The sequence below is a fragment of the Papio anubis genome, chromosome 7 (assembly GCF_008728515.1).
Source record: "Papio anubis isolate 15944 chromosome 7, Panubis1.0, whole genome shotgun sequence".
NCBI lineage: Eukaryota > Metazoa > Chordata > Mammalia > Primates > Cercopithecidae > Papio > Papio anubis.
The window spans coordinates 98,379,981-98,404,695 of NC_044982.1; the positions used below are offsets into that span (position 1 = coordinate 98,379,981).

General features: G+C 42.0%; 1 protein-coding gene, 1 long non-coding RNA gene and 1 pseudogene across 4 annotated transcripts in view; 2 read left to right on the forward strand and 1 right to left on the reverse strand.

The window, feature by feature from the left end:
* Positions 1–18,668, reverse strand: part of BLM (BLM RecQ like helicase) — a 106,702-nt gene extending 88,034 nt beyond the window's left edge. Inside the window, exons 1-2 of one of the 3 annotated variants that reach the window (XM_021940871.2) lie at positions 18,542–18,639; positions 13,177–13,286 (exon numbers count right to left, since the gene is read on the reverse strand). The gene's annotated coding sequence lies outside the window, so the exon portion shown is untranslated. Of the gene's footprint in view, positions 1–13,176; positions 13,287–18,541 lie in introns of all 3 variants that reach the window. The other 2 variants (XM_009210947.4, XM_009210949.4) reach the window with 2 other exon arrangements.
* On the forward strand, positions 4,620–5,339 carry LOC103886020 (annotated as a pseudogene).
* A 155-nt stretch (positions 18,669–18,823) lies between the features above and the next one.
* Positions 18,824–22,523, forward strand: LOC116275768. The gene is made up of 3 exons (XR_004185039.1): positions 18,824–19,001; positions 20,634–20,755; positions 22,092–22,523. It is a non-coding gene; the product is annotated as an uncharacterized LOC116275768 (long non-coding RNA).
* The last annotated feature ends 2,192 nt before the right edge of the window (positions 22,524–24,715 follow it).

Consider the following 24,715-nt stretch of genomic DNA (forward strand, 5'->3'; position numbering starts at 1 on the left):
TTATAGAAAACTCATCTATGTATTCTTCTAGTAGATAATTTTTAAAAAATTAGATTTCTGGTTCATTTGGAGTTTATTCCTGTATCTGATATAAAGTATAGATATAATTTTGTTTTTTCAAGTGGCTAACAAGTTGTCCCAGCACTATTTATTAAAAAGTCCGTCTCTGCCCTAATAATTTCAGAACCACCTTTATCATACACTAAATTTATGTGTTTAGGAGACTACTTCTTGACTTTCTATTCTATACCATTGATCTATACCACAATATTTTCATGATAGAAGCTTTGCAATATGTTACAATATCTGGAAGTCTACTTTCTCTTTGTAGTTCTTCTGTTTTCCTAGCTATTCTTGTATGTTTATTTTTCTATATGAACTTTAGAATCAACTTGTCTAGTGCCAGAAAAAACCCTGTTGATATTTATATTGAGATTGCATTAAATTTATATATTAACTTAGGTATAACTGGCACTTTTATGATGTTGTTGTCCTATCCTAGAATAAATGATTCTTTTCATTTGTTTAAGGCTACTTTTGTTATTCAGAAGTGTTTTAAAGATTTCTTCACCTAGGTTTTACATGTTTTTAATCTTCTAAATACTTTCTCTTTTTCTTGTTGCTGTAAATGGGATTTTACCCTCCATTATATATTCAAACTTGTTATCTGTCTATATGAAGACCACTGATTTTTGCATATTCTTATAAAATTCCTTTTTTGTTTTAGTTTCATTATTGATTTTCTGCAGTATTCCAGATACACTACCATATTACCTGCAAGTAGGGACAATATTACTTTCTATTTTCCAAATCTTGTGCCTCTAATTGATTTATCTAACTGCACTGCCTAAGCCCCCAGTACAAGGTTAAATACAAGTGGAGTTGGTATCTCTGCCTTTTTCTCAATCTTAGTAAAAATGCCTCCAGTATTTTCCTATTAGATAAAATACAAGATTTAGGAATAAAGTGTCTCTGTCTGTCTCTCTCTCTTCTCTCTCCCTCTCCCTTTCTCTCTCTGTGTATGTGGTGGGGTGTGTGTGTGTGTGAGAGACAGCGAGCGAATACCATCATTAAGAAGTATTGATTGGCCAGGTATGGTGGCTCACATCTGTAATCCCAGCACTTTGGGAGGCCAAGGTGAGCAGATCACCTGAGGTTGGGAGTTTGAGACCAGCCTGGCCAAGATGGTGAAACCCCATTTCTACTAAAAATACAAAAATTAGCCAGGAGTGGTGGTGGGCGCCTGTAATCCCAGCTACTTGGGAGGCTAAGGCAGGAGAATGGCTTGAACCTGGGAGGTGGAGGTTGCAGTGAGCTGAGGTCATGCTACTGCACTTCAGCCTGGGCGACAGGGTGAGACTCCGTCAAAAAAAAAAAAAAAAAAAAAAAAGTATTGATTATAATATAATTTCTTAAGAGTTTTTTTTTTTCTTTCTTTCTTAAGTTTTTACTATATATTGGTGTTGAATCTGTCAAAGGTTTTTCAGCATATATGAAAGTAAATATATGAGTGTTCTCCTTAGGCTAAATATGGTGAATTACATTGATGATTCTAATGTTACACCATCTTTGCATTCCTAGTATACATCTTGGTGATGAGCTAATATTTTTGTAATAGAGTGCTGGATTCTGTTCTGTTTGGTGGTATTTTATTTAGAACTTTTACATAATTTTTATATATAATATCCTAATATCCATCTGTAATTTTCTTTGTGCTACCTCGCTCTGTCGCCCAGGCTGGAGTGCAGTGGTGCAATCTCCATTCACCGCAAGCTCCGCCTCCCGAGTTCACGCCATTCTCCTGCCTCAGCCCCCAGAGTAGCCGGGACTACAGGCGCCCGCCACCGCGCCCGGCTAATTTTTGTATTTTCAGTAGAGCGGGGTTTCACCGTGTTAGCCAGGGTGGTCTCGGTCTCCCGACCTCGTGATCCGCCCGTCTCGGCCTCCCAAAGTGCTGGGATTACAGGCGTGAGCCACCGCGCCCGGCCCTTTAGTTTGTATGTTAAACATTTGTTTTATACTTGCTTCATAAAAACTGATATAAAATAATTATGCTGTGTAAAAGAAGTGAGATACAAAAGAATATATACTGTATTATTACATTTATTAAAAGTCCAAGAACATGCTAATTATTCTACAGTGACAGAAACCAGATAAGCGGTTGTCTGGCAAGAAGAGAGCAAGAAGGCAGAATTAAATGGGCATCAGAAAGCTTTTGAGAGTGATGGATATGTTCATTAACTGGATTATCGTGATGATGTATGCATGTCAAAACTGCACAAATTATATACTTTAAATGTGTGCAGTCTATATCAATAAAACTACTTAAAAAAAAAGAGGGTCTAAGAACTAAAAAGTGTTTTAAGATGTTTTACTTTATTTCACTTTAGCCCTTCAACAACTGGAGACAGACAATTAAATCAGCATTTACAATACCAAGCCATTTAGAAAATAAATAATTTGGAAGTTTTCCTTCTTTTCTATGTTCTAAAACAATTTATTTAGCATTAGGATTATTTGAACTCCATAATGTAGCAGAATTTTCCTGTTAAACCATTTGGACTTCATGTTTTTTATTTTTCAGTGAGATAGTTATTTCGTAACTTCAAAAACTTATTCAATGGAAATTGTGCTATTTAACTTCCAATATCTACTTGAGTCAATTTTGGTAAACTATATTGTCACACATAATTATCCATTTCATTTTAGTTTTCAAATTTGTTTACGTAAAGGTATGTAAATTAATCTTGTTATAAAAACTACCCTTTGTCAATGGTTACTTACCACTTATCATTTGTTATTCTGTATATTTGTAATTTCTATTAGGTTAATTTATTTGCTTCATTAAACAATTCAAGATACACATCTTTTTTTTTTTTTTTGATACAGAGTCTCGCTCTGTCGCCCAGGCTGGAGTGCGGTGGCACGATCTCGGCTCACTGCAAACTCTGCCTTCCAGATTCAAGCAATTCTCCTGCCTCAGCCTCCCGAGTAGCTGGGATTACAGGCGCATGCCACCATGCGCGGCTAAGTTTTTGTATTTAGTAGAGATGGGGTTTCACCATGTTAGACAGAATGGTCTTGATCTCCTGACCTCGTGATCTGCCTGCTTCGGCCTCCCAAAGTGTTGGGATTACTGGTGTGAGCTACGGCGCTCAGCCAAGATAAAAATCTTAATTTTTGAATCAGATGTTTTTCTGTTCTCTTACTAATTTCTCTTTTTATCTTTATTATTTATTCTCTTGTGCTTTCCTTTGATTTACTTGTTTTTCTTTTTCTAACTTTCTAAGTTTGGAATTTACTTATTTCCCTTTCTTCATTTATAATATGTACTGAAGATTATAAATTTTCCCCTGATTAGTGCCTTACCTTTTTTTTGTTTTAAGAATCTGATATGCTGTGTTTTCATTTCGTTAAGTTTCAGAAATCCTTTATTTCAGTTTCTATTTTCCTTACATCCAATAGTTGTTTTCAGTTTTCCAGATGGAAGGGCCTTTCTGCTTTTTTATAAATTTCATTTTTAATTTCTAGTTTTGTTGCATGGTGATCATAATTATAATATTTCTACTTTATGAAATTACTAATGTCTTCCTTGTGACCTAATATATGAACTATTTTTATGAATGTAAATTGTTTGCTTGGGAAGATGATATACTACACTAACTCTTCAACTTTTCTGTAGGGTTTTTTTTCCTGTAAATTTTTAAAACTTCAAAATAAATGAGATCTAGAAAATCCCTTTGCATTGAAAATAAAGAAATATACTTGTGAATAAGCCATCCGTCAAGTAAGATATCATAGTGAGTATTCAAATATATTTTTAACTGTATAATGTAAGTCTACACATAAAAATATGTAACATGCAACTAAAGAAGTAGTTACAAGAAAATGGATGATCCAGGCCGGGCGCAGTGGCTCACACCTGTAATCCCAGCACTTTGGGAGGCCGAGACGGGCGGATCACGAGGTCAAGAGATCGAGACCATCCTGGCTAACATGGGAAAACCCCGTCTCTACTAAAAATACAAAAAAAACTAGCCGGGCGTGGTGGCAGGCGCCTGTAGTCCCAGCTACTCGGGAAGCCGAGGCAGGAGAATGGCGTGAACCCGGGAGGAGGAGCTTGCAGTGAGCCGAGATCCGGCTACTGCACTCCAGCCTGGGCGACAGAGTAAGGCTCCGTCTCAAAAAAAAAAAAAAAAAAAAAGAAAAAAAGAAAAAGAAAATGGATGATCCTAATTACTAGAAAAGAAAGAAACTGAAAAAATAAGCCTGATGAAAATAGAAAGGAGGAAGTTGTAAAGATAAGAGGCTCAGGCGCAGTGGCTCATGCCTGTAATCCCAGCACTTTGGGAGGCCAAGGCAGGTGGATCGCTTGAGCCCAGGAGTTCAAGACCAGCCTTGGCAACACGGTGAAACCCCATCTCTACCAAAAATACAAAAATTAGCCAGTTTCATAAACCGGTCTCAAAATAAATAAATAAATAAATAAATAAATAGATTTTTTAAAAATTTAAGAGTAAAAAATAATATAGAATAGAGAGGATCAATAAACCACGTTTGTTCTGTGAAAAGACATAAAAAGAAGAGACTGAGCTCGAGCCCGGAGTTGCTCGGGGAGGGCACCAGGTCACTGCAGCCAGAGCGGTCCGGAAGAGAGAGGAGGCACTGCCTCCACAACAGCAACTGCACCCACGATGCAGAGCATCAAGTGCATGGTGGTGGGTGATGGAGCTGTGGGCAAGACGTGCCTGCTCATCTGCTACACAACTAACGCTTTCCCCAAAGAGTACATCCCCACTGTGTTCGACAATTACAGCGCGCAGAGCGCAGTTGACAGGCACACAGTGAACCTGAACCTGTGGGGCACTGCGGGCCAGGAGGAGTATGACCGCCGCCACACTCTCCTACCCTCAGACCAACGTCTTCGTCATCTGTTTCTCCATTGCCAGTCCGCCTTCCCATGAGAAGGTGCGGCACAAGTGGCTTCCAGAGGTGTGCCACCACTGCCCTGATGTACCCATCCTGCTGGTGGGCACCAAGAAGGACCTGAGAGCCCAGCCTTACACCCTACGGCGCCTCAAGGAGCAGGGCCAGGCACCCATCACACCGCAGCAGGGCCAGGTACTGGTCAAGCAGATCCACGCTGTGTGCTACCTTGAATGCTCAGCCCTGCAACAGGATGGTGTCAAGGAAGTGTTCGCCGAGGCTGTCCCGGCTGTGCTCAGCCCCACGCCGATCAAGTGTGGGCGGTCCTGCGTCCTCTTGTGACCCTGGCACTTGGCTTGGAGGCTGCCCCTGCCCTCCCCCACCAGTTGCACCTTGGTGCCTTGTCTACCCCAGCTGTGCCTTAAGGACTAATTCTGGCACCCCTTTCCAGGGGGCTCCCTGAATGCTTTTTTCTCTGAGCGCCTTTTTCCCTTAAGGAGGGCTGCAGAGAAAGGAGCTTTGGGCTCTGCCCCGCTCTGGTTGGGAACACTGGGTATTCTCATGAACTCATCCAAGCCAAGGTTGGACCCCTCCCCAAGAGGCCAACCCAGTGCCGCCTCCCATTTTCCGCTGCTGACCAGTTCATCCAGCTTTCCACACAGTTGTTGCTTGCCTATTGTGGTGACTCCTCAGGTTAGGGGCTCTCAGCCATCTCTAACCTCTGTCCTGGCTGCTCTTGGAATTGCACCCCCAAGATGCTCTCTCTCCCTTCTCCAATGAGGGAACCACAGAATCCTTAGAGGGTGAATGTGCCCTAACCTGCTCCTCTGTGCCCAGGCCTTATGCATTTGCTGACTGACTCAGCCCCCATGCTTCTGGGGGCCTTTCCTACCCCCATCAGCATCAATAAAACCTCCTGTCTCCAGTGGAAAAAAAAAAAAAGAAGAAGAGATTGAAAGATGAGATTTAACTACCTATGCCATAGACATTAAAAGATAACATTAGGCTGTTACGAACAACTTTGCATCAATACATTTTAAAATTTAGATGAGATGGACACATTCCTTAAAAATTAACTTATCAAAACTCACTCAAAAATAAACAGAAAACCTAATAGCCTTATAGCCATTAAAGAAGTCCTATTGATGGTCAAAAATCCACCTACAAAGCATCAAGACCAGAGAGTGTCGCAGGTGAGTTCTTCTGAGCACTTATAGCAGTAAAATACTCCAATTTTACATAAACGATTCCAAAATACAGAAAGAAACAACTCCCCAACTCATTCTATGAGGCCAGCATAACTCTGATACTGAGTCCTGCAAGGACAGCTCGTCAGTGAAAAATTCCAGGCTAATTCTTATCCATAAATGTAGACGCAAAAGTCCCAAACAATATGTTAGCAAAGTAAATCTAGCCACATATAAAATAAATCAAGAGCCACGGGCATGGTGACTCACACCTGTAATCCCAGCACTTTTGGAGGCCGAGGCAGGAGGATTGCTTGAGCTCAGGATTTTGAGACCAGACTGGTCAGTGTGATTAAATCTCATCTCTACAAAAATTTATAAAAATTAACTGGGCATGGTGACACTTGCCTATAGTCCCAGCTACTTGGGAGGCTGAGATGGGAGGATGACTTGGGAGATCGAAGCTGCAGTGAGCTGAAGTCATGCCACTGCATTCCAGCCTGGGTAACAGTGAGACCCTGTCTAAAAAGATAAATAAATAAATAAAATAAAAAATACCAAGACCAAGTTGCGTTGTCTCAAAAATGACTCAGAAGTGGTTCAACATTTAAAAATCAATTGATATAACTCACCACAACATTAAAGCTGAACAATCATATCATTGTCTCAAGAAGTCCAGAATAAGCATATGATAAGATCAAACATCCATTCACAGTGAAATCTATTCACTATGAAAACTCTTATCACGCCGTGTGTGGTGGCTCATGCCTGTAATCCCAGCACTTTGGGAGGCTGAGACGGGCAAATCACGAGGTCAGGAGTTCGAGACCAGTCTGGCCAATATGGTGAAACCCCGTCTCTACCTAAAATACAAAAATTAGCTGGGCGCAGTGGCACAGCCTCTAGTCTTAGCTACTTGGGAGGCTGAGACAGGAGAATCACTTGAACCCAGGAGGTGGAGGTTGCAGTGGGCCGAGATTGCGCCACAGCACTCCAGCCTGGGTGACAGAGCAAGACTCCATCTAAAAAAAAACACAAAAAACAAAAAACACACAACTCTTATCAAACAGGAAGAGAAAGGAACTTCTACAACCTCACAGAGACAATACAGTAAGGTGAAATTTAGGAAGCTTTTCTTTTTAGATCAGGGACAATTCCAGAATGCCACTATTACCACTTTTACCTGATATACACTGGAAGTACAAGCCAGAGCAGCAGAGCATGAACGATAAATAAAAGGCATGTTAACTGGAAAGATGTAAAATCATTAATATTCACAAAGGCTATAATTTTGTGTGTGGAACATCTAAAAGACTCTTCAGATTAAATTATTAAAATTCTTGGCCGGAAGCGGTGGCTCAAGCCTGTAATCCCAGCACTTTGGGAGGCCAAGGTGGGTGGATCATGAGGTCAGTAGTTCGAGATAAGCCTGGTCACATAGTGAAACCCCGTCTCTACTAAAAACACATACACACACAAAATTTAGGTGGGCATGATGGTGCGTGCCTGTAGTCCCAGCTACTTGGGAGGTTGAGGCAGGAGAATTGCTTGAACCCGGGAGGCGGAAGTTGCAGTGAGCCAAGATAATGCCACTGCACTCCAGCCTGGGTGATATAGCAAGACTCCGTCTCAAAAAAAAAAAAAAAAAAAAAAAAATCTTAAGTGAGTGCAGGAGGCAGAATAATGTGACCACCACCACTATCCCCGTCTCCCACACCCATCCAAAGATGTCTATATCCTGATCCTTGGATGTTGTGAATATGCTTGGTTACATGACAAAGGTGAATTACTGTCATATGGAATTAAGACTGCTAATAAGCCGACCTTAAAATAGGAAGATTATCCTGGACTAACCAGATGGACCCAATGTAATCACAAGTGTCTTTTTAAGTGGAAGACAAAATAAGATGACAGACCAGAAAGATGGCAACTTGAGGAGGACTCAAAGTTGCTGGCTTTGATAATGGAGGAGGAAAGCCAGGAGTCAAGGAATATGAATAGTCTCTAAAAGCTGAAAAGGGGAAGGAAATGGATTCTGCCCTTGAGCCTCCAGAAAGGAACTCAGCCTGCCAACACCTTGACTTTAGCCCAATGAAACCCATTCAAACTTCTGAACTACACAACTGTAAGATAATAAATCTATGTTGTTGTTGTTTTTATTTATCTTATTTATTTATTTTGAAACTGAGTTTCACTCTTGTTGCCCAGGCTAGAGTACAGTGGCACGATCTCGGCAAACTGCAACCTCCGTCTCCTGTGCTCAAGCGATTCTCCTGCATCAGCCTCCTGAATAGCTGGGATTACAAGTGCACACCACCATGCCTGGCTCATTTTTGTATTTTTAGTAGGGATGGAGCTTCGCCATGTTGGCCAGGCTGGTCTCAAACTCCTGACCTCAGGTGATCTGCCTGCCTCAGCCTCTCAAAGTGCTGGGATTACAGGCATGAGCCACCTTGTGTTGTTATTTTTAAACAGAGATGGTGACTCACTGTGTTGCCCAGGCCGGTCTCGAATTTCTGGGCTCCAGTGATACTCCCACCTTGGCCTCCCAAAGTGCTGGGATTGCAGGCATGAGCCAATGTTCCCAGCCTCTATGTTGTTTTAAGCCACTAAGTTTATGGTAATTTATCACAGCAGCTATAGAAAACTAATACAGTGAGTTTAGGAAGACTGCTGGAGACAAGGTCAATATACAAAAATAAATTGTTTTTCTATAACACCAATAAACAAAAAATAAAATGTCAGAAAACTTATTTACAATGACATCAAAAATTTAAATACCCAGCCGGGTGTGGTGGCTCATGCCTGTAATCTCAGCACTTTGGGAGGCCAAAGTGGGTGGGTCATTTGAGGTCAGGAGTTTGAGACCAGCCTGGCCAACATGGTAAACCCTGTCTCTACTAAAAACACAAAAATTAGCTGAGCGTGGTGGCAGTAGTGGCACGTGCCTGTAATCCCATCTACCCGGGAGGCTGAGGCAGGAGAATCACTTGAGCCTGGAAGGTGGTGGTTGCAGTGAGTTGAGATCACGCCACTGCACTTCAGTCCGGGCGACAAAGTGAGACACTGTCTCAAAAAACAAAAAAATTTTTTTTAAATATTATATACCCAAAAATACATCTAACAAATTATGTCCATGATATCTATTCAGAAAATTGGGCTGGGCACAGTGGCTCATGCCTATAATCCCAGCACTTTGGGAGGCCAAGGTGGGAGGATCACTAGAGTCCAGGAGTTTGAGAGCAGCCTGGGCAACACAGCAAAACCCTGTCTCTACAAAAATACAAAAATTTGTTTGTCATGGCGGCATGTGCCTGTGGTCCTAGCTACTTAGGAGGCTGAGGTGGAAGGATCACCTGAGCCTAGGAGGTCGAGGCTCCAGTAAGCTATGATTGCACCACTTACTCTAGCCTAGGAGAGAGAGCAAGACCCTGTCTCAGAAAAAAGAAAAGAAAATTGTAAGTTGTTAAGAGAAGTCAAGGAGGGAGGAAACAATCATATGAACCATATTCACATTGGAAGACAATATTGAGATGCTAATTCTCCCCAAATTCATCTATAACTTAATGCATTTCTAATCCAAATTCCAGCTTTTTTTTTCCTAGAGGAACTTAATAGCTAAGTTCAATACTTTGCTAGAAGAACTCATGGGACTCAGCATACAGTTGTACTCACAGCTAACATTTATTATATCATAAACACTTTAAGGATACACAGCCAGATCAGCAAGGGAAAAAAAACACATCAGGTAGTGTCTGTAGGAATTCATGTGCAGGCTTCCCATGCTCTCCAACTCTTGAGAAAGTGCACGCTCTCTCAGTGAAAATGCAGCTATGCGTGTGCACTGTTTCTGCCCCAAAGAAGCTGGGTAGAGACTCTGAATCTAGGGGTTTTATTGAGGACTGGTCACTTAGGCACCTTCCTCCCACCAAAATTTCAGACTCCCACAAGGAAAACAGGTATTAGCAGCTACAGTGGGCAAAACAACCTGATCAGTGTAGGAAAGGTTTCGAAAGCCAAGTTCCCAGACACAGCCAGGGACCAATTGTGCAAGCAGGCTTTTCTGAAGGTACCAGTTTCAGGCCTACTATATTAGCTCATTCATGTACAAGTTATGTCTATGAAATATAACATACAACAATTCACAATAAAAGATGTTAAAAAAAAATAGTGCAAATCAAAAACACAATTAGGGCCAGGCACAGTGGCTCATGCGTTGAATCCTAGCACTTTAGGAGGCTAAGGCAGGAGGACTGCTTGAGACCAGGAGTTCAGGACCAGCCTGGGCAACACAGCAAGACTCTGTCTCTACAAAAAATTTTAGAAATTAAAAAAACAAAAAACAAACAAACAAAAAAACAATGAAGTCTCATCCTACCCCAGTTAAGATAGCTATTATCAAAAAGACAGAAAATAACAAATGCTGGTGAGGATGCAGAGAAAAGAGAACTCTTACACTTCCACTGCTGGTGGGAATATAAACTAGTACAGCCACTATGGAGAATAGTATGGAAGTTCCTCAAATAACTACAAATAGACCTACCATATGATGCAGCGATCCCACTACTGAGCACTTATCCAAAGGAAAAGATGTCAGTGTATCAAAGAGACATTTGCACCCCCATGCTTACTGCAGCACTATTCACAATAGCCAAGATATGGAATCAACCAAGGTGTTCAACAAGCACTGAATGAATTAAAAAAAAAAAAATAGTACATATACACAACAGAATACTATTCAGCCATAAAAAAGAATAAAATCCTGTTATTCACAGCAACATGGAACCTGAAGACATTATGTTAGGTGGAATAAAGAACAGAAAGTTAAACACCACATGTTCTCACTCATATGTGGAACCTAAAAATTGTTGCTCTCATAGAAGTAAAACGTAGAACAGAGGGCACTAGAAGCTGGGAAGGGTAGAGGGAAAGGCATAGGGGGAGACTTGTTAAAGAATACAAAATTGGTTGGGTGTGGTGGCTCATGCCTGTAATCCCAGCACTTTGGGAGGCCGAGGTGGGTGGATGATCTGAAGTCAGGAGTTCGAGACCAGCCTGACCAACATGGAGAAACCCTGTCTCTACTAAAAATGCAAAATTAGCCAGGGGTGGTGGCACATGCCTATAATCCCAGCTACTTGGGAGGCTGAGGCAGGAAAATTGCTTGAAACCAGGAGGCAGAGGTTGCAGTGAGCCGAGAACGCACCATTGCACTCCAGTCTGGGCAACAAGAGTGAAACTCCGTCTCAAAAAAAAAAAAAAATACAAAATTACAGCTAGATGGGAAGAATAAGTTCTGGTGTTCTGTAGCACTACAGGATGACAGTTAACAATAATGTACTATACAGTTTCAAATAGCTAGGAGGAGGATATTGAATGCTCCCAACACAAAGAAATGATAAATGTTTTAAGATGACAGATATGCTAATTACCCTGATCTGATCATTATACAGTATATGTATCAAAATATCACTATGAACCCCATAAATTGTTGGGGTACAATTATGTCAATTTAAAGAAATGTAAAAATGAAAAAAATCATTGACTAAAATTATGTTAAATCCATTTAAAAAGCCAAAGTGGAAGATATTTGCTATACATATGTGTATGTATGTACATACAAAAATGTAGATAACTATATATAAATATATTTATACATACATAAAACAAAGACAACTCAACAGAGAAGACAGAATACTTAAAAAGGGACAGTAAAAAAGAGGAAATAGCCCATAAACACATCAAGGTACTCATCTTCACTAACAATCAGAGAAATTAAAGCTGCCAGAAAAATACTACTATACGTGAATATACCAGATTGGAAAATAAAAATATATATAATATAAAGCATTAGCCAGCATGCAGAGCAATGGAAAATCTAATACACTGGTGGGAGTGCAAGCACTTTTGAAAACAATTTAGTATTACATAGTAAGGTAAAACATACACACTCTTTGACCTATCAGTTTGTAATTAATTCAATAAAAACTTCCTCTAGGGGCCGGGCATGGTGGCTTACGCCTCTAATCCCAGCACTTAGGGAGGCCGAGGCAGGGAGATCACCTGAGGTCAGGAGTTCCAGACCATCCTGGCCAGCATGGCAAAACCCTATCTCTACTAAAAATACAAAAATTAGCCAGGCATGATGGTGCACGCCTATAATCCCAGCTACTCAGGAAGCTGAGACATGAGAATCTCTTGAACCCAGCAGGTAGAGGTTGCAGTGAGCCAAGATCACACCACTGCACTCCAGCCTGGGTGACAGAGTGAGACTCCTTCTCAAAAAACAAAACAAAACTTCCTCTGTGGAGGACAAAGGGGCTGGGGAGTGACTTAATCACCAATGGCCAATTATTTAATCAGTCATGTCTAGGTAAGGAGGCCTACATAAAAATCCAGAAGGATAGGGCTTAGGGAGCTTCTGGGTTGGTGAGAACATGTAGAGATGGTGGGAGGCTGGTGTGCCTGGAGAAGGCATGGAAGTGCCATACCCCTTCCCACATACCTTGTCCTGTGTATTTCTTGCAGCTGGCTGCTTCTGAGTTGTTTATAATAAGCTGATAATCTAGTAAGGAAACTGTTCTGTGAGCTGAATGTGGAGGACTTACCACTTGTGATTTTAGTGTGAAGTGAGGGGTCTGGAATGGGGGTGGACAGGGAGGAGTTAACATATGGGGTCTGCACTAACTCCTGGCAGTTAGAGTCAGAACTGAGCTAAATGTAGGACACCCAGTGTCTGCTAAAGAACTGAACTATTGTGGGGGAAAAAACACCACACATTTGGTGACAGAAGTGAAGAATTATTATATGGGTACAGAGTACAGAGGAAATGGAGTTTTCTTTACAGTGGTATACACATAAAATGAAATATTCAGCCTTTAAAAAGAAACAAATCGACTAGATGCAGTGGCTCATGCTTGAATCCCAGCACTTTGGGAGGCCAAGGCAGGAGTATTGCTTGAGCCCAGGAGTTCAAGACCAGCCTAGGAAATATAGCGAGACCCAGAATGTACAAAAAACAAAAAAGTTAGCCAGGCATGGTGGTGCACTCCTGTAGTCTCACCTTCTTGGGAGGCTGAGGCAGAAGGATCACTTGAGCCCAGGAGTTCAAGGCTGCAGTGAGCTATGATCATTCTACTGCACTCCACCCTGTATAGCTGAGCAAGACCCTGTCTGAAAAATAATAAAATACAATTAAATAATAAATTTAAAAAAAAATCCTGCAACATGAGATGGACCTTGAAGCCATTATGCAAAGTGAAATAAACCAGTCACAGGACAAATACTGCAAGATTCCACTGCAATGAGGTATCTAAAATAGGCAAACTCATAGAAGCAAGGAGGGGCACAGTGGTCACCAGCGTAGGGGCTTTCAGGAAATGGGAAGTTGGTAATCAAAAAGTATAAAGTTTCAGTAATGCATTCTAGAGATCTGCCATACAACACTGTGGCTATGTGGTACTATACATGTAAAACTCTGTTAAGAGGTTAAGAAAAACAATTACAAATTTTTTTAGAGACAAGGTATCGCTCTGTCACCCAGGCTAGAGTGCAGTGGCAAAATTATAGTTCACTGCAGCCTCCAACTCCTAGGCTCAAGTGATTCTCCTGTCTCAGCCTCTGGAGAATCTGGAACTACAGGTGCATGCCATCATGCTCGACAAATTTTTTTAAATTTTTTGTAGAGATAAGTCTCCCGTTGTTGCCAGGCTGGTCTTGAACTCCCGGCCTCAAGAGATCTTTCTTCCTCAGCCTCCCAAAGTGCTGGGGTTACAGAAGTGAGCTACCATCCCAGCCAAAATTACTATTAAAAAAAAAAGAAAAGAAAAACTATATCTACAACATGGAAGAATCTCACAAACATAATGATGCAAACTAGAAAGGACTCAGTAGAATACATATAGTATCATCCCATTTATAGAGCTCAAAACCATGCAAAACTGAACTGTATTATTTACAGATGCATAGATCAGGGCAAACTACGAAGACAAGAAAAGCATTATCATAAAAATTGGGACAATAGGGCCTGGCGCGGTGGCTCATGCCTGTAATTCCACTACTTTGGGAGGCTGAGGCGGGCGGATTACCAAAGGTCAGGAGTTTGAGACCAGCCTGGCCAACATGGTGTAACCCCATCTCTACTAAAAATAGAAAAAATTAGCCGGGTATGGTGGTAGGCGCCTGTAATCCAAGCTACTCAGGAGGCTGAGGCAGAAGAATCACTTGAACCCAGGAGGTGAAGGTTGCAGTGAGCCAAGATCATGCCACTGCACTCCAGCCTGGGCAACAGGAGCAAAACTCCATCTCAAAATAAATAAATAAATAATTGGGACAATAGTTATCCCTAACATAGGGAGGAGGTATGAAGAGAAAGATACACTTCTGGGGTCCCGGGATCCTGGTAATACTCTATTTCTTTCTTGACCTAGATGATGATTATGTATAACTGTAATTTTATACTGAGTCTTCACGTTTACTATGGATACAATATAATTTTTATGCATAACTAAACTTCATAATTTCTTTGTAACTATTCTTTAAATTATGTAAGTTTTTTTTTTTTTTAATTTTATTTTTTTGAGACAGATTCTCACTCTGTTGCCCAGGCTGGAGTGCAATGGCATGATCGTGATCTAGGCTCACTGCAACCTCCACTGCCCAGGTTCAAACGATTCTCGTGCCTCTGCCTCCCGAGTAGCTGGGATTACAGACATGGGCCACCATGGCCGGTTAATTTTTGTATTTTAGTAGAGATGGGGTTTCACCATGTTGGCCAGGCTGGTCTCGAACTCCTGCCCTTAAGTGATCCACCTGCCTCAGCCTCCTGAAGTGCTGGGATTACAGGTGTGAGCCACTGTAACTCTTGGTTTCCAGCCAAATTATGTGTATTTTTACAAATGTATCTTGGTCTCATAATAAATTTTTTTTTTTTTTTTTTGAAATGGAGTCTCACTCTGTCGCCAGGCTGGAGTGCAGTGGTGCAATCTCGGCTCACTGCAATCTCTTCCTCCTGGGTTCAAGTGATTATCCTGTCTCAGCCTCCCGAGTAGCTGGGGTTACAGGTGTGTGCCCCCATGCTCAGCTGACTTTTACGTTTTTAGTAGAGATGGGGTTTCACCATGTTGGCCACACTGGTCTTGAACTCCTGACTTCATGATCCGCCTGCCTAGGCCTCCCAAAGTGCTGGGATTACAGGCGTGAGCCACCGCCCGGCCAATAAAAATATATTAAAAAAAAATTAGGCTGGGCACAGTGGCTCATGCCTGTAATTCCAGCACTTTGGGAGGCCAAGGTGGGTAGATCACCTGAGGTCAGGAGTTTGAGACCAGCCTGACTTGGTGAAACCCCATCTGTACCAAAAATATAAAAATCAGCTGGGCGCGGTAGCGTGTGCCCATAATCCCAGTTACCCCGGAGGCTGAGGCAGGAGAATTGCTTGAACCCAGGAGACAGAGGTTGTAGGGAGCTGAGATCATGCCACAGAACTCCAGCCTGAGCAACAGAATAAGACTCCATCTCAAAAAAAAAAAAAAAGGAAAAATTAGCAACAAATAACAGATAAAGAATTAGTATTAAAAACATATAAAGAATATCCAGTTCCAATGAACAAATGTTCAGGGAATATAAACACAACAGCTCACCAGAATATATATACACTAAGTAAACTTATGAAAAAATTATCAAATTTTTCTAATAATTAATAACATGGAGCATCATTTCATACCTATTAAGCCAAAGAGAGAGGAATATTGCGAAAATTTATAAGATAAATGACAAGCATGAAGACTGATTTGTTAAAAGAAATAATTTGTTCAGATTTTTATTTTATTTTTTGGTAGACATGGAGTTTTGCCACGTTGCCCAGGCTGGTCTTGAACTCCCGGGCTCAAGCAATCCCTTACCTTGGCTTCCGAAAGTGCTGGGATCACAGGCATGAGCTACCGCGCCCAGCCAAGAAATGATTTAATATTGAAAAAAGCAGGCCAGGCGTGGTGGCTCACACCTATAATCCCAGCACTTTGAGAGGCCAAAGTGGGCAAACTGCTTGAGCCTATGAGTTTGAGATCAGCCTGGACAACATGGCGAAACCCTATCTCTACAAAAAATCAAAAGCCCATCTCTACAATAAATACAAAAATTAGCCAGGCGTGGTGGTACACCCCTGTACTCCCAGCTGAGGTGGGAGGATCACTTGAGCCCAGGAGGTTGGAGCTGCAGTGAGCCCTGTCTTAAAAAAGAAAAGAAAAAAAAAAATTCCTCAAGTGTCAGGTTAAAAAAGAAAGAAAAAAGAAAAACACTAAGTTATGAATACATTAAGGCTATAGCTACCTAAGAAATCTGTATAGCTAAATCTGTATAACTAATTTTATAGCTGAAATTTGGAAAGGACTCATGGAAAATAAAAATAGTTCAAGTGTTTGAAAGATAATATTATGATTGGAATATTTTTCTTGACATTGAGAATATGTTTCAATAAAATACAGGAACTTTTAAACAAAGTAAACTCAATAGTTCCCTGTCATTCCAGAGAACCAAATCGGTACGTCATAACTCCAAGAACTTTCACTCTCGGTCTTCGACTTGTATTTTTCATTCAGCTAACATCTACAGTGACTACTCTGTGCCAGTCATGGTAGGCACTGAGGTACAGAGATGGGCAAGTCATTATTACTGCCTTCAAGGAGCTTATAGACTAGCAGAAAATAGACATGTCAACAAATAATTACAAAGCAATGAGATAAGTCCGACAATCAAGTCTTTTCTTAAAAGACTATGGCTTCACAGATTAAGGAAAAACAGGCAAAAGATAGAGAAGCTTTTCAAAGAACACTGAATTGGATCTTGAAGGACAAGTGGAACTTTACAGACAGGACTGAGGTTGTGAAGAAGACTAGTCTATGAGTGGTACAAAGGCTGAGGTAGAATAGTATGTGTTAGAGAAACAGAACGTTCAAAAGCCTCAAGTATCATGCTAAGGAGTTTAGATTTTATCCTACAGGTAATGGAGACCCTCACGGCCTTTCAGCACTGAAGTCCTAGGATTATTCTACGATTATCTTGGACCTCTTTTATTCTATCCATTTTTTATCTTAGAAAAAAATATGTAAATTAAAAGATATATATATCTTTTAATTTTTAATATTTCTTACATGAAGATACAGAAAATAGAATTACACCCATGTACCCACTAACCAAATTTAAAAAGTTAAATTGGGCCCTATTCCCTCTCTTTTAAAGGCATAAAACATTTCAGAATGATTGACGAAGGAATCTCACTCTGTCACCCAGGCTGGAGTGCAGTGGTGCAATCTTGGCTAACTGCAGCCTCCTGGGTTCAAGCGATTCTCGTGCCTCAGCCTCCGCAGTAGCTAGAACCACAGGCGCACACCACCACGCCCAGATAATTTTTGTATTTACTGCAGAGAGGGGGCTTCATCATGTTGGTCAGGCAAGTCTCTAATTCCTGGCCTCAGCTGATCCGCCTGCCTGTCTCCCAAAGTACTGGGATTATGGAGAAAGCCTGATGTTGTGGGACATGATTTAAAATCAGGCGCTCTTAGTTCAAATTCTGTATCTCTAGCACTTAATCGCCAAATGCTCTTTCTGTACAGAGACAACCTCTTTATGCTTCAGATTCTCCATGTCTAAAATGAGGACAATTTCATCCGCTTCTCTGGGTAATAATAACAGAACCCTTACTGTGTACTATGTAACAGGTAGTCTTCGAAGCATTTATTATTGCATACATTAAGTCGTTTAATCCTAACAAAAACGCCAGGAAGTAGAAGAGACCATTTCCCCCATATGATAGACGAAAACCAAGACACGTAGTGTTTCAGTAACGTGCAGTAGACACAGCTAAGCGTGAAGGAGCTAGAATTCGAACCCAAGCAATCTGATGCGGTATTCTTAATCACTTCGCTTTGCTGGGATATCGTGAAGCTACAGTTGTAAGATCATGGGTGCCAGGAACACGGCACACAGTAGACACTCAAAAACAAGAGTAGCCCAGTTCGTGATTATGGAAGGCCATAGAAAAAGTACAAAGTGTTTTCGTTGTTCCTCAGGAGGGACACGGAGGTAATAGTGCCAGAGGTCTGGGCTGGGATTACCCTGTGCGGGGCATCATGTTAGGCACTGGAGTACATGGGCAAGAACATGCCGGGTCCTAGCCCATGCTCGGCCTCCGACGCTCCGGGAGACCTTGGCAGAGTTCGCCCCTGCCCTGGGGCTCTGTTTTCCCATGTGGGAACGTATTATGTATCTGCTGTCCTCCCAGGATGTTCGCCAGACTAGATGACTCAGCGGGGCGAGGCGAACCAGTGCAGGAAACGGAAGAACTCGTGCGGCCTCCAGCTCCGGGCCGGACAGCCAGAGAAGGGCTAGGTCAGCGCGGATCGACCCGTAGTTACGCGCGCGGCACTCACCTCGCACGCAGACTCCAAGCGGGCGGAACCAGGATCCAAACTCCCCGCGGCGCGACCACGGCTGCCGCGCAGAGATCTCGCTCACTTCGCGCCGGAAGTCTGCCTATTCCGATTGGCTGCTTTCTGGGGAAACCGACCAATACTGTCGTACCCCCACATCTGTTCCCGCCCCTCAGGCTGCTGGGGCGGGGTCGCCGTGCGGCGCCGGGAGGGGAACGTATCTCCAAACCCCAATCAGAGTCCGGACGGGAGGGTCAGGTGACTACGGTTACATCCCGGGCTTCCGGCGCTAATTGGGTCTTTGTTTTTGGTGTTTTAGAGTCAGTGAAGGCTTTAAAGGAAGTACGAAGCTAGAACCCGGCTGTGGCGGGGTTGAAAAGCTCGGGCGTCTGAGAGCTGAGACTTGCCAGTTCCCATAGGCCAAGCCAGGCGTCTTCACCCCTGTCTCTTGGTTCCGACGGTGTGTCTCTGCGAGGTTTTGGCGGTCTTGCCTCTCCATCCCCTTAATAATGCTGGTCTCTTCACCCGTACCCCTCTACACGAGCAGGTGCAAATTGTCATTGAACCGGGAAAGGGGGCGCACACTCAGATGCCTCCAGGGACACGTGAGAAGCCATGCTTCTGTTTCAGCCTATTGCTGACACGCGGAAATGTGGGCCCTGTGGTGCCAGATCTTACTTTCTTTCCTTTCTTCCTCTCGTCTCCCCTCTCTACTTCCTTCCTTCTTTCCTTCCCTCCCGCCCTCCCTCCTCTTTGTGTGTGTGGTAAAATGTATCTAACATAAAATTCACCATTTTTAAGTGTACAGTTCAGTGGCATTAAGTACATTCACATTGTTGTGAAACCATCACCACTATCCATCTCCAGAACTTTTTCATTATCCCAAATAGAAAATCTGCCTATTACACAGTATCTCCCCATTATCCGCTTCTCACAACCCCTGATAGTCAATATTGCACTTTCTATCTGTAAATGCTAGGTACCGCATATAAATTGAATCATACAATAATTGCTCTTTTTTGATTGGGTTATTTCACTTAGCATTATGTCTTCAAAGAGCATCTATGTCGTAGCATGTATCAGAATTTCTTCCTTCTTGAGGCTGAATAATAGTCCATTATACATGTATACTACATTTTGTTTATCCATTCATCCATATAAATGGATGCTTGGTTATTCCCACCTTTTGGCTATTGTGAATAATACTGCTGTGAAATTTGGTATACAAATAATCATTCTCCACGTAATACGCAGAAAGACTTTTCTAAAATGTAAAAATCTGTTCAAGTTACCACCCTCCTGAAAATCTTCGATTGTAAATTGAAACCAAAATATGATGCTATTAAACACTCCATAGAATAACTGAAATGAAAAAACTGACAATTCCCTTAGTTGCAAAGATGCAGAAATGGGACTCTCATACAGTGTTGATGGAAGTGTAAAATGGTACAACCACTTTGGAAACATCAGTCTCTACCGAAATTAAATTTACTCCTACCCTATACCCCAGAAATCCCATTTCTAGATATTTACCCCAAAAAATGAATGCCTTTGTTCACCAAAAGACTTATAGCAGCTTTATTCATAATAGCCAAAGGTAAAGAACTCAGATGTCCACCAATAGATGAATAGATACATTGCGGCTTATTCATATAACTGTATACTACTGTTGAAGAGTAATTTTAATATCAAATATAATCATACAGATATAAAATAAATGTTAGACATTTTATCTAACTCATTAATGAATGAGAGATCCAGAAAGATTACAACTGCTTCAATGGAAAATTCAAAGTACCTCACACACAGTCAAATGAGGAATAATGAAATAGCTACAAATGTATACAAAAACTGGCAGAACTGATCAAATCCACAGCTCAGTAATCAATTGCATTCTACTGAAAACAATTTGCATTTCTATAGACAAGAAGTGTCTATAGTTTGTAAAACCTCCGAGTTGTTCTGTAGCTCAAAGACAGTGAAAGGTTTACAGTCCTCATAGAATCAGACATCCTAGAAAGGTAAGCTGGACAGCTGGGCACCTTGTTTTTCAATGACACCCAGTAATCATTTCTTTGTTGTTTGTTTTTAGATGGAGTCTTGCTCTGTCACCCAGGCTGGAGTACAGTGGCGTGATTTCAGCTCACAGCAACCTCCACTTCCCGGGTTCAAGCGATTCTCCTGCCCCAGCTTCCTGAGCAGCTGGGCCTACAGGTACGTGCCACCACGCCTGGCTAATTTCTTGTATTTTTAGTAGAGATGGGGTTTCACCATGTTGGCCAGGCTGGTCATGAACTTCCGACCTCAGGTGATCTACCTGCCTTGGCCTCCCAAAGTGCTGGGATTACAGGCTTGAGCCACTATTCCTGGCCCCAGTAATCTTTTTTAGACCATTTCAAAGCTTTTCTCAGTTTTTTTCTGTATTACAAAGTAATAGGAGAACAAACTACTGGTACATACAATATAGGTGAAGCTCAGACACTATGCTGAGCACAAGAAGAGGCAGATAAAAGAGTATATAGTGCATACCAGGTTACCTCTGGAGGCAGAGGTAGACTAGGAAGCTCCACAAGGAAATCTTATGGAGTGCTGGAAATTACATATCTATCTTATATAGACATTTAGTATATTTAAAGTAATATATAAATCATTTATATATAAAATCATTATATACATATAATCATTGAGATATGTATTTTTTCAATTTTTTAAAATTTGTTTTTATTTTTTGAGACAAGGTCTGGCTCTGTTTCCCAGACCAGAGTGCAGTGGTACCATCTTCACTCAGTTCAACCTCCACCTCCCAGGCTCAAGCAATTCACCCACCTCAGCCTCCTGAGTAGCTGGGACCTCAGACACATGCCACCACGCTTGGCTAATTTTTGTATTTTTAGTAGAAATGGGGTTTTGCCATGTTGCCCAGGCTGGTCTTGAACTCCTGGCCTTAAGTGATCTGCCAGCCTCAGCCTCCAAAAGTGCTGGAATTATAGCTGTGAGCCACCTTGCCTGGCCAAGGTATGTATTTAAGATTAATATGAGTGCACAAGCCTTTCATCACCCTACGCTAACATCCACAGAATCCTTCCAGATGGGAGGTAAAGGTTGCAGTGAGCTGAGATCACACCACTGCACTCCAACCTGGGTGACAAAAATAATCTATCTCAAAAAAAAAAAAAAGACACACACACACACACACACACACACAATCCTTCCAGCAGCTCCCATTTGCCTTCAAGGTGAAGACCATACTCCAATTGAGTCCCTGCTTCCTCTCATGTGTCATCTGTCCCTAATCCCCATTTTCCTGACATTTCCTCAAGGTGTTTTATAGTCTTTCCAGTTTCCTGGCCTTTGCCTCCAAATCATACCTCTCATTCATCTCAGGTCTCAGGACAACTTTTCTGCAAGTCGTTGGAGAAGTTGGGAAGTTGGAAAGCCTTACCTAATCCTCCAAATCTGCCTGTGTGTCCCTCCTGGGTTTTCCCAAAACATGAGTCAGCATTTGTATTGGTTGTATTGACACTATTAGTGTGCCTGTCTTCCTCTACAGAATATGCTCTCCATGAGGGTGTTCTTCTGGGCCTACCACAATGGCTGGCACTAGAGAAGGGCACAAAATTGAAGAACAGTGAAGACAAAAACAATAAGATAATTAAGGCCATGTGAGACAGCAACAATATTAGCTGAGTGTCACCCTTCATTGAGTTGTGAGTATCCAACCTCTCACTTTGGGGGATACTGTTTGAGCCTAAATAACATTAGTGGCTTTATTCATTTGGTAGATTGTTTGTATCTTTGCGTTGTCTCTATCCTGCTTTTTCCTTGGCCATTTTGCTATTAAAAATCTGCTTGATTTACTCTGCATTTTCCCATAGAGAAGGGTAGCCTGAGGAGTTATTTAACAATGATGTGTTTTGGCCAGGCACGGTGGCTCATGCCGGTAATCCTAGCACTTTGGGAGGCCGAGGCAGGCGAATCACAAGGTCAGGAGATCAAGACCATCCTGGCTAACACGGTGAAACCCCGTCTCTGCTAAAAATACAAAAAATTAGCCGGGCGTGGCGGCGTGCACCTGTAGTCCCAGCTACTCAGGAGGCTGAGGCCAGAGAATGGTGTGAACCTGGGAGGCGGAGTTTGTAGTGAGCCAAGATTGCGCCACTGCACTCCAGCGTGGGTGACAGAGTGAGACTCTGTCTCGAAAAAAAAATAATAATAATAATGTGTTTTGTTTTTGCAACAAGTAAAAATTGACATATTTCACCCACATGTTCATTAACAGATGAATGAACAAACAAAATGTGGTATATCTAATATGCTGGATGTGGTGGCTTACAGCTGTAATCCCAGCATTTGGGGAGGCTGAGGTGGGTGGATCAGTTGAAGTCAGGAGTTCAAGACCAGCCTGGCCAACATAGTGAAACCTTGTCTCTACTAAAATTACAAAAAAATTAGCCGGACTTGGTGGCATGCCCCTGTAACCCCAGCTACTCGGGAGGTTGAGGCAGGAGAATTGCTTGAACCTGGCAGGTGGAGGTTGTAGTGAGCCAAGATTGTGCCACTGCACTCCAGCCTGGGCGACAGAGAGAGGCTCCATCTCAAAAAAAAAATAGTAGTATATCCATACAGTGGAATATCATTCGGCCATGAAAAGGAGTGAAGCTCTGACACATGCTTCAACATTCTGAGTCAAATATGCCAGACACAAAAGAACAAATACTATCTGACTCCATTTATATGAAATATTTTGAATAGGCAAATTCATAGAGATAAAGTAGATTAGAGGTTTCAGGAACTGACAGTAGGAGGGAGGGAAGAATGAGAAGTTATTGCTTACTGGGTTCATAGTTCCCATTTGGGGGGATGAAAAAGTTAGAAATAGTAGCAATGGCTGTACAGCATTTTGAATGTAATTAATACCATTGAGTTCTACACATAAAAAGGTTAAAATGGCAGTTTATTTCATACATATTTTACCACACACACAAGCAGTTGCTGTGAAAAAAAACACAACATATTTTACACACACATGAAAGCCCCAGTCAAAACAGAAATAGATTTTCAGTTTTTCTTAAAAAAGATGAAAGAAGAAAGGGTGGGAGGGTGGGAGGGTGGGAGGGAAGGAGAGAAGGAAGGAAGGAGGGAGGGAAGGAGAGAAGGAAGGAGAGAGGGAAGGAAGAAGAGAGGGAAGAAGAGAGGAAGGAAGGAAAGAAAAGAAAGTAAGATCTAGCATCATCACAGGGCCCACATTCCCTTGAGCCAACAATAGGCTGAAACAAGCATGGCTTCTGACGTGTCCCTGGAGGCATCTGAGTTTGTGTCATGTTTCCCCCATCAGTGACAATTTGCACCTGCTCAGGTAGAGAGGTACGTGTGGAACAGAGGCCAGCATTAATAAAGGGGTGGAGAGGAGAGACTGCCAAAGCCTTGCAGAGACAGACAAAAGAAAGTGTGGTTTTCCAGGACTGAAAACTCAGTCGCAGCAGCCCTATCTCAGTTGTACCTGTGGGATTTTAATTTATAGAGGCAACTGAATTATGACAGAGAGACTAGTGTCTTTGAAGGAATGATTTACCACATTTCCTGAGAGGAGGGGCACAGCACACCATGCAGGGCCACATGGAGAAGAAGCACCAGGTTTGGTCAGGAGGCAGAAAGGAATGAAGGGAAAGCTTAAACCAGAACCTTTATTAGCATTTCAGCAGGAAAGGCAAGGCAGTGCAGGGAAAGTTGGGGACTGGCTGGTTTGAATAATTCTGGGAGGTTTTGGAGATTAGCAGTATCTCTAGGGGTTCTCTAGTACCTAGCCTTGGGTTAATTTAGGGCAGGGGAAGTATTGGCTTTGTGTTAGATAAAGGGAGTAGTTAGAGGTATGGACTTGGGACCAGTTAGAGGGTTTGTAATACAATTTTTTGGGTGCCCACAAAAGCAAGATCATAAGAAAGATGTAAACAACTTTCGCTGTTCATTTGGTCCTGTATGGCCTGAGCCACAAATGCGTTTGGCATAATAGCAGCTTCCAGGCATGAAAGAGCCAAAAGAAAAAAAAAAAAAGACATCAAAAACACTACCTTTGCAGTAGACATCTGTAATCTTTGCCTGGAGAAAATCATCTACTTACAGCACCCTGACATGGCTTTGGAGAGCCACCTTTCTCAATTCAGCCAGGAAACCCAT